This window comes from Carlito syrichta, unplaced genomic scaffold (assembly GCF_000164805.1).
Source record: "Carlito syrichta isolate Samal-C Ts95f unplaced genomic scaffold, Tarsius_syrichta-2.0.1 Scaffold301678, whole genome shotgun sequence".
NCBI classification, from domain to species: domain Eukaryota; kingdom Metazoa; phylum Chordata; class Mammalia; order Primates; family Tarsiidae; genus Carlito; species Carlito syrichta.
In genome coordinates, this window is record NW_007245774.1 from 90,453 (window position 1) to 99,788 (window position 9,336).

Consider the following 9,336-nt stretch of genomic DNA (forward strand, 5'->3'; position numbering starts at 1 on the left):
TGCTGGGCTCCGGTGATCCTTCCGCCTCAGCCTTCCAAGTAGCTGGAACTACAGGCGTGTGCTACCATGCCTGGCTAATTTTTTGATTTATTGTAGGGTTGAGGTCTCCGCCTGCCCAGATGGGTCCCGAACCCGCGGACTCAGGCAATCCACTCACCTCAGCCTCCCAAAGGCATGGGATTACAGGCTGAGCCACCGAGCCCGGCGCATTTTTATATCCTTATATTTGTTTCCTTTGTCCTATGAGAATTATATATGAAAAGATGATTAAAGGATTTTATATATACAAATATTTGAATAATATTTATGAAATAAATGAATCACATAGCTCTCTTCCATAATGACTTAAAATTCAGGCATTAATGAACTGAGTAATATGTTTTTTATTTCATTTTTATGTCACATCTAAGTGCATTCCATCCTCATACTCTACTTGGTAAAGTAAAAGCAGGAGGATTTTATTTTTTGACCTTTGTACCTGAAAGGAATATAGGAACACCCTGTTCAACCCCCTTACTTTTTTTGAGTCGGAATCCTACCTCGTTACCCAGGCTGGAGTGCAGGCTCAGGATCACAGCTACTGCAGCCTCGACCTTCTGGGTTCAGACATCCTTCTACCTCAACCTTCCAAGTAGCTGGAACTGCAGGCATGTGCCACCATGCCTGGTTAATTTTCCGATTAATTGTAGAGACGTGGGCTCACCAAGTTGCCCAGGCTGGTCTTGAACCCCTGGGCTCAGGCAATCCTTTTGCCTCTGCCTCCCAAAGTGCTGGGACTATAGGTGCGATAAATCAATGGCACCCCTCACTCCTTTTTAATATAGAAAACTCTGAGGCCCAGAAAAGGTAAGTTTTTTGCTAATGGTTAGTAGCGAATGAGTGGCAGAGTTTGGCTCAGATTTGACTCCAAGACAAATTCTTTTTCACTCTTCCCTGCATCCACCAACCAAACCTAAGTGATTTATCATGAAATTTTCAGCTCAGATTTGTTTTTACAATAGTATTAAACATTTTAGAGGCAGATTATGCCAGAGACTTTCACATAGGTTATCTCCCACAACAGGTTGTCACTTAATATAAAACTTCTCCTAAACAAACACTAGAAGTTGATAAGACGTAAAGCATGGAACTGTTGGCTTTTCAAAATAGTAAGGGTAAAGAATTATACATCTGGACGTTTAAAAATATTTCTTTTTGTGTCTTTCCAAGTAAAGTGACTTTTTCTTTCCTGATTCAGTTTCTACGCATGTGAAAAGGAGATAATAGTCCTCAGTGACCAGGCAGGAGCCTGGAGCCTTTATTGTGCATTTTCTGTGAACTGTTGGAAAAGTGCAAGGCTAACATTCTTCCACTGTTGTATGGGAGAGGTGTCATATGAATCAGTGGCAATCATATTTGTCAACAGGGAAAAAAGAACCCGCTTGATGAATGTAAATATCTGGAAAAGTGCTTGGGAATTTGTGAGAATTACTTCTTTGGAAAGGGGGTTGGAGAGAGAGAGGGAGAGGGAGGGAGGGAGGGAAAGAGTGAGGGGAGGAGAAAGGGAGGGGGGAAAGGAGAGAGAGAGAGAGAGAGAGAAAGGGAAAGAGTAGGGGAGAGGAAGGGAGGGAGAAAGGAGAGACACAGAGAGAGAGAGAGACAGACAGACAGACACACAGGGAGGAGGAGGAGGAGGAGAAGAAGAAGAGATTCTAAACAAGCTATAACAAAGCTCCTTTGGTTTATTCCTGGGAGTGGCTGGGTGTGACAAGTCATCCTTCAGCCAGAATGCTGAGTAATCAAGTTGTAATGTTTGCAAAGTTTCAACCTATAGGTAAGAAACAGAACCAACAAAACAGTTTCCTAGGTTATTAAATATTTGGGCCAATGGTGACTTTTGATGAACCAGAGGAAGTTACTGTTTCATAAAGCTGTATAATGAATGAATGAATACATGGACAATTCATTCTTTAAGCTATATTTCTCCCTCCAAAAAAAAAATCATACTCTTTTTAATATATGGTCAATAAAATGGCTTTTGTGGCAAGCAAAAGAGAGAAAAGAACATTTTAGATTTTTTTTCAGAATTATAGAGCAAATGCTTTTTCTACAGACAGGCAGATCTTCTCTCACTAGGTATGTTTTAAAGAAACATTTATTTTACAAATGTAAAATGTTTGGGATAAATCAGATGTTGTGGTCTTGATCATCGATAAAGAACTGTAGGAAAGGTAGCTGGTATTTAAGAAAATGTCAGACTGACTTCAAATTTATGGGCTGAAATCATCCTTACGTAAATTAACATTTTATGTAGCCTGCTGCATTTTCAGGTAGTGTTATTTGCTATTCATTCATTCTACATCTGTTATGTGCCAAGTATCCTCTATGTGCCAAGTACTGTTTTAAGTTCTTGGAATACATCAGTGGATAAACAGGGGAAAAAAAAAAAACACACCAATCACTCTGCTTAGATTTTAGCTGGAGAAGCCAATCAACAGTAAACATAATAAGTGAATTGTATGTTGTATAGAAAACTATAAAATCTGGTTTCATCTCTGCTTCCTATAGGTTCAAACTTCCAAGAGGAAGGAAGATAAAAAGAGCTCTAGAGCTGTCTTTTGATGAGGCCACATGAAAGGCTTTTCATGAGGCAAGAGATTGAAGATTACATGTGATAATGATACCATATATTTATTTTGATATTGCTGCTCTCTGAGTTTAGTATGAGTAGAATCTTTTTCTAATAAGTCTCATGTCTCTAAGTCTACATGTTAACACAGCTGACAACATTGTTCTTTCCAGGTTTTTCCTTCAGAATGTGTATTTTTTTATATCTTAAAAATTATTGTAGATACCAGGAATTTAAACTAAACTGTAGTCTGCTTGAGAGCCATACCTAGGTCATATTCTTACTGTTCCAGGGTCTGGCCCAGGATCTGACACTTTGATAAATACTTACTTAATCAATCACAGACTCTAATAAAATGTTCAATTGAAATGGGGAGGCAAAGTAGAAACTCACTTGTTGAATGTACAGTCAATGACTGAGGCCATTTGCTCCTAAAATTAATCAGCGGTCATATTTTCAAGAAACTAGACTGAAAACATGTGACCTTTATTTTTTGAGTTGGAGTCTCAGGCTGGAGTGCAGTGGTACACTAATGGCCTCCGCAGCCTTGACTTTCTGGGCTCAGGCGATCCTTCCGCCTCAGCCTTCCAAGTAGCTGGAACTACAGGCATGCACCAACATGCCCGGCTAATGTGTGACCTTTACACCGTGAACTACTTGTATAACCCTATCCTCTCCCACTTTTCTGTTCTCCAGTGTCTTTTTAGGTGGAATTCAAAATAACTTAAGATGAAGAGCGCCATGGAGAAGAATATTAGTTCTTCTAATATTGAATGAGAGGGTGAGAATATTTAGATAATCTAGTTACTACCAGGGATGCTTTAACAAGTGAGAGCTTTTGATAGGGAATTCTTTATTTAACCTTTTGTTATCACACTTGTCCATACTTAGTGCCATTCCAGCTATGGGCGTTTGTTCACACTTTGTCCCAAGCCTGAATGGTCTTCCGATGTCCAACGACACGGCCTCCATGTTTCTTCTTCCCAGTCACCCCCAGACTGAAAAGATTGCAATCATCTCTGAACACCTTCTGTCGTTTGCACCTCTATGTCCCTTATTATATGCCGTCAGATAGTTTTCTTATCTTCCTACTCTACTATTTGTAAGCTCCTTGCGGGGCAGGGTGGGGAGAGGGAGCGTGTCCTATATCCCTAATTAAATGGTATCTCTAACTTTCAAACAGAATCATCCAAAGACATTATGTTTGGGCTTCCTTTGGCATTGCTACTTTCCTGTCTGGAAATGTTTCTGCCCAGGTTAGGCAAGCATTGAACAGGAGTGTTGTGGAGTGAATTAGAATAAGAGGGAGAATAGACAAGCTCTATGATTTTAGTGCGGATCCCTGATGATCTTTGGAAGTATGCAACAAGAGTTCAGTACATAATTGTGGTGCATTAGATGACAATATCACGCTCCAGCTTTTTGGACACTATGTTCATTTCCTGGGCCTGCCTAAGGAATAAGCAACTTCCTGATTGGCATCATTAGGAAGCACATGCTATGCGCCAGACACTATAAATGTATTGTGTCCTCATCTCTCTCTCGCTATCTCATTTTATACATCACATTTACAAATGAGAACTATGTAGACCTCATTTTACAGATGAAAAATCTGAGGTTAGAGAGATTCAACACCTCTGAGGATTTCTCAAGAAATGAGTGGTCGAGTCCACTTGAAAATTTTTGACTCTTCCCCAGAGAGTATAATTTTGTAAGAGGCATCCTGCCCATTCTCTCCACCTATGACCCTGCCTCCACTTGCTCCGCTGAGGCCTGAAATTCTATTTTCAGAGCTCAGTTCATTTAGTTTATGATGTTGATCCTTGTTAATAGTAAAATATGCAGGACGTGGGAGGAGGGGGAGCATTTGGTCCATCTTAGTTTAGCCTCATGAGTTACTCTCATTCATTTCATCAACAAGCATTTATTGACTGTATACTGTATGACAAGTCCGTACCAAGCACTAGTGTTACAGAAATGAATGAGGCTTGGCGCTTACCTTTAAATTTCTCATCGTCACATGAAGGAGACTGTAAGATAAATTAACTATGATGAAGCTGGGAAATGACTGGCTCAGTTTCAAGTCCTTTCCTGAGAACAGATTTGGCAGGAAGGGAATGGGTCCAGCGAGTTGAAGGAGCAGGACACTGGGAGTATGTCAAGAGCAGGCTCCCCAGAAATTTCAGAGCAAAGTGATATAATCCTAACCACAAGATTTTATTGGGAACTCCCTGGGACATTCCATTAAACAAGTACCCCTATCAATTCAGTAATAAATATTTTGCTAATATACCTAATTTTTAGGTATGTATATACATATGCATATATATGGGAAATGGTGCTCCCAAATAAGTATATATGTGTATGTGTATATGTGTGTGTGTGTGTGTATGTATCCATTTTGTGATTTCCTTTCTTTTGTGGTTGCCTTTCTGTTTAATAGGTAGCTACCTCTTTTGGCATCTAGTAGAATGAGCTCTGTAGTTTACATAGTAAGGATGGAGATTAGAGTACTTTTTGTGACACCAGTGTGTTTGAGAAAATTAAAGTATTATGATTACACATCCCATTTATTTATTTTTTGCTTATTTTAAAAATGATATGGGTACATAATAGCTGTACATAATTATGTACATATTTTTTCTTTTCTCTCTGCTCCTTCCCCCATACTTTGACATAATGTGTAATGATCAAATCAGGGTAACTGGGTATTCATCACCTCAAGCATTCATCATTTCTTTTTGTTAGAAACATCCCAATCCCACTCTTTTGGTTATTTTAAAATACACAATAAGTTATTATTAACTATAGAAGCCCTATTTTGCTAATAAATACTAGACCTTATTCCTTCTGAGTATGAGTTTATGAGTTTATTCATTAATCATGTCCTCTTAACTTCCTATAATATTTTACTTTCCAGTCCTGCGCAGGCCACTTGGATTGCCTGAATTCGTGTGTGTGTGTGTGTGTGTGTGTGTGTGTGTGTGTGTGTGTGTGTGTGTGTGAGATTTAGCCCAAGGCAGGATCTGCCGACAGCCTCTTCCTGCCTGAGCATGTTGGAGGCCTTTGGAAGCTGTGAAGACAACAGCAACTTCAGCCTGCATCATTTTTTTCAATCGCAGACAGGCCGCCAAGAGGCATGACCAAGAACGGAGTGCAGCGGCGGGCGGGGCCGGAGAGCGAAGGTGGGCGTGGCCGCAGTGGGCGGGGCGGCTGAGCAGGTGAGCTCCCAGCTCCTGCCTGAGAGGGTTGCTTCCACGTCCAGGTCTTTGTGCTCCTCGCCTGCCCTTTTTCTTTGCGGAGCGTTTTCCAGGATACTGTGACTCCAGGTAAGCAACGTGGGGTGGTAACGCCGGGGATTTTCCTTTTTTGGGCAATTCATAAAACAGTGATTTGAACGGATTCGAGATAGTGACCAAGTGGTTATAATGGGTTGTTTTCAAGGTTGGACTGTCATAGTCTAGTGCTGTCGTCTCTCATCTCCCAAACCCAGGGGACAGTATTTCCGGCTGCCAGGCCTCCGGCCACCAAAGATGCCGTATAGGGAGTAAAATCACTTAACCATACAAGGTAAGAGTATGAAGAAATAACATGGTTAGGAGGTGGAGGGTGCAGCAGTGATTCACGAAGGAGGAAACGTTTCTAGGACATTTTCAACCTTACCTCGGAACTCGGAATGAATCCGCAACGCTAGCTTCAGAAAGGGTGTGGCACTTCAAAACTGGAGACAGCTGAGAAGTCATCGCAGGTCTGGCTCACCTTCCTTGTGGGGTTGACATTCAGACTCATGAACAGTTCTTCTTGGCATTTTTAAGCATCGAATTTGGCGTTCATCTACTTGTAACTACACTCTTTTTAGGTAGAAAGGATTCTCCCTGCTTCCTGGGTTTTAGCATTACTTTAAACAAGATACACATTTCAGATGCGTATTCCTGGACGTTTGAATTAGGCTGCTTTTAGTTTTCTACTCAAAGGCTCCACACTTTAAAAAGATGGCATTATTTAAGTGTATCATACTGAAAACCAATTGAACATGTCAGGTTATTTCATAGACTTGTAATGAGATTCTCAGAGCTGGGGGCTCTTAGACATATTTCAGCCAGCCCCTTCATTTTGTAGAAGAGAACTCACAGAGGTCAAAGTGGTGTCCAAAGTCACACAGCTTATAAGTGGCACAGGCAAGATAGAATTGGGCCTTCAAACTTACAGCTCGGGATGTTTCTGATACCATGGGTTCTTTTAACATCTTCTTCATGCTCCTCCCCCTGTCCCCCTATATCCCAAGAGTTTTCGATACATTTATGTGGGTTCAAAACCTCAGTCCCCAGCAGTAAGTGCAAGTGTTTGATGAGTTTCTTGATGGGTGGAGATGAAGCCTGTCTGAGGAGAGGAGTATCCAGAGAAAATGAGTCAGCAGGTTTATATCTTTGCTTCCTAACGCCTTGAATTGTGCCACTTCAATCCCTTTGAGTTGCGGATTGACTTTGGGGCTATGCAGTCTCAGCGATTTGGGTCAATTGTGTTTGGCTAAGTCTGGCTCTAAGTTTACTGTTAGGCAACAATGGGTTGGGTCAGTGGTCAAGGCCAGGCTTCTAAAGAGATAGGAGCAGCTATGATGCTTCAGAATATCTGAGCAAAGCAGAGGCTCCCCTGGCACAGGAAATTAAGGCAATTAACCTTATTACTAATAGCTGCATTGTATTTTTCTGTCCACAAAGCACTTTTCATGTACATTTATTCACTGAGTCACCTCATTTAGCCCTAATATTTTTCACACTGCAGAAATGACCAAAATCTCCTATTTTCTTAATCTGGCACTGCCTTTTCTCCTCATAGACTTAGAATGTATTTTAGGCATTCCATTATGGATATTATAGCAGATAAGGTTTTTCATGACATTGCCTACGGACTGGTTACCCCAAATACTTAAGAGATTTTTTTTCACCATGTCTCTCCATCTATAAGATGAGGTAGGTTAGGCTAAATGATATCTAAAATACCCTGATTACAGTAAAAATTTAGTTCTTAGGGAATGAAAAAGACTTTTGACATAGCCGTGTGTGTGTGTGGTGGAAGAGTATGGCTGATGGTCTAAGAGTATGATGAACCTATATTGTTCAAATTCGAACATGCTTGAGAGTGAAAGTGGCACTGTTACTAATGTCAGAACAACAGACATAAACCTGGGTGTCCCAGGCAGTGTGGGACAAATAATTACCCTATCCATAGTGCTATTATCTCACCCAAATGGTCTAAAGACAAGAAAGTTTGAAGACCATTAGCTGTGCACTGAACACAGAAAATCTTGCTGACATTTGTTCTCTCAGAAGTGTCTGGAGTTCCAAACATCCTATACCTCCTGAATTATCCCTTTAAAGATACCAAGATATCTTGTGGGTTTTCTTTTAATCAACACAAGACTTTTTCCCTATGTTTTTCCTTACTTGTAGGAACTGTTGTTCTCTTTTTGCCACTTATGTTGCAAGCTTTTAATATTATTTTGCAGGGGCCAGTGACAAATATAAGTCTAAAGTGTGCTGTTCTAGCATGTGTCTCCATTTATTGGGGCTATTTGCAGTCTCTGTATTGTGTCAATCCTCTGTGGCCCACATTTTTGTATGGCTAACTCCTACTTATCCTGTAAGACTGCCTTTAGTGTGACTTAATTAGATGTGATTTTCTTTGAGGAGGTGTCACTCAGGTTTCTTGTAAAGGTTAGCTGCCACTGCTGGGGCTCCCATGGTGACTTGTGTACCCAATCAAAACACTCTTTTTTTTTTTTTTTTTTTTGAGTTGGAGTCTCACTCTGTCGCCCAGACTGGAGTATGGTGGCCACTCCCGGCCACCGCAGCCTCGACCTGCTGGACTCCGGCGATCCTTCCACCTCAGCCTTCCAAGTAGCTGGAACTACAGGAGCGCGCTACCACGCCCAGCTAATTTTTTGATTTATTGTAGAGACGAGGTCTCGCCAAGTTGCCTGGGCGGGTCTCGAACCCATGGGCTCAGGCAATCCACTCACCTCAGCCTCCCAAAGGCAGAGGATTACAGGCTAAGCCACCGAGCCTGGCTCAAAACACTCTTTACACGTATCAAACTCTAGCTGACAGCTAGTAGGAGGTTTGTATGTTCATATACAAGGCAGTCAATTTGTTAATGCTTACCTCAGTGCTTGACACACATTAGGTACTCATTAATTCGTATTAGATGAAAGCAAAATAATATTAAGAGTTTGCAATATAAGTGGCAAAAAGAGAACAACAGTTCCTACAAGTAGGAAAAACGTAGGGAAAAAGTCTTGTTGATTAAAAGAAAACCCACAAGATATCTTGGTATCTTTAAAGGGATAATTCAGGAGGTGTAGGATGTTTGGAACTCCAGACACTTCTGAGAGAACAAATGCCAGCAAAGACACAATTACCAAGACAGCAGATGGTTAGGTGTGGTGGGAAAGTACCAGCCTGGGAGCTAGAAGAAATGATTTCCCGGTCTGGTTCTACCACTCTCACTCCCTGTGTGGGTGGCCTGGGAGACATACGTCATCTCTGTCTCACTTTCTTCATCTGTAAAATGAAGGGGTGGGGCCAACTAGATACTCTCCAAGATCCTGTCCCCCTTTAAAGGTCTATTATTTCAGGAAATATTGCAAAAACAAGCTACTTTAAGGTAAATTTTTCTTTTTTGAGTTGGAGTCTCACTCTGTCACCCAGACTGGAGTGCAGTGGCCACTC

The 9,336-nt window shown here is 41.2% G+C and overlaps 1 protein-coding gene across 1 annotated transcript in view; it reads left to right on the top strand.

Annotated features, from left to right (window-relative positions):
• The first annotated feature begins 5,657 nt into the window (after nucleotides 1–5,657).
• SERPINB5 (serpin family B member 5) overlaps nucleotides 5,658–9,336 on the top strand; it is a 27,419-nt gene continuing 23,740 nt past the window's right edge. Inside the window, exon 1 of the mRNA XM_008055104.1 lies at nucleotides 5,658–5,937. The gene's annotated coding sequence lies outside the window, so the exon portion shown is untranslated. The remainder of the gene's footprint in view (nucleotides 5,938–9,336) is intronic.